Genomic DNA, 534 nt, shown 5'->3' on the forward strand with positions numbered 1-534 from the left:
AAAAGAAAATGTTTATTTAATCCCGGATATTACGGAGAAGCAAAGGGAGATAATACAAGTTATTGATCGTCTGCAGGCCAGAACATCAACACTATTTGCAAAACGATGAACAGAGCCTGAAATCTTTTTCTTTTAAACACAAGGTAAATGATAAGTAGGCTGAATTTTGTAAATGTTTTTCTTTTGAAGTAATTTTATTAATATTTTTATTAAATTTGTGTGGTTTCATAGGTTTCGAAATCATTTAGAGGGGAAAAGGGGGGGGGGTATTATTTTTTTTGGACTTACTAGTAGATTAGAGTATTCGAAGATTTCTTTTTACTTTAATTTAACAAGTTAATCTATAGGCCTAAATGATTGAATCACTGATTTGTATTTCAAGCATTGTTTAACACTGGATAATAAATTCAACTTTCTTACTTTTCGAGTTCTTCCAATATTTACAATATTTCAAATGAATGATGGAGCTCAGTATCTACAAATGATAATTTGTATGTCCCATAATTTTTTTAAACAGTATTTTCTAGGAGCGAG

The sequence above is a fragment of the Saccostrea echinata genome, unplaced genomic scaffold, assembly GCF_033153115.1.
Source record: "Saccostrea echinata isolate AGI-Se365-2 ecotype Australia unplaced genomic scaffold, CSIRO_AGI_Sech_v1 ptg000008l, whole genome shotgun sequence".
Classification (NCBI taxonomy): domain Eukaryota; kingdom Metazoa; phylum Mollusca; class Bivalvia; order Ostreida; family Ostreidae; genus Saccostrea; species Saccostrea echinata.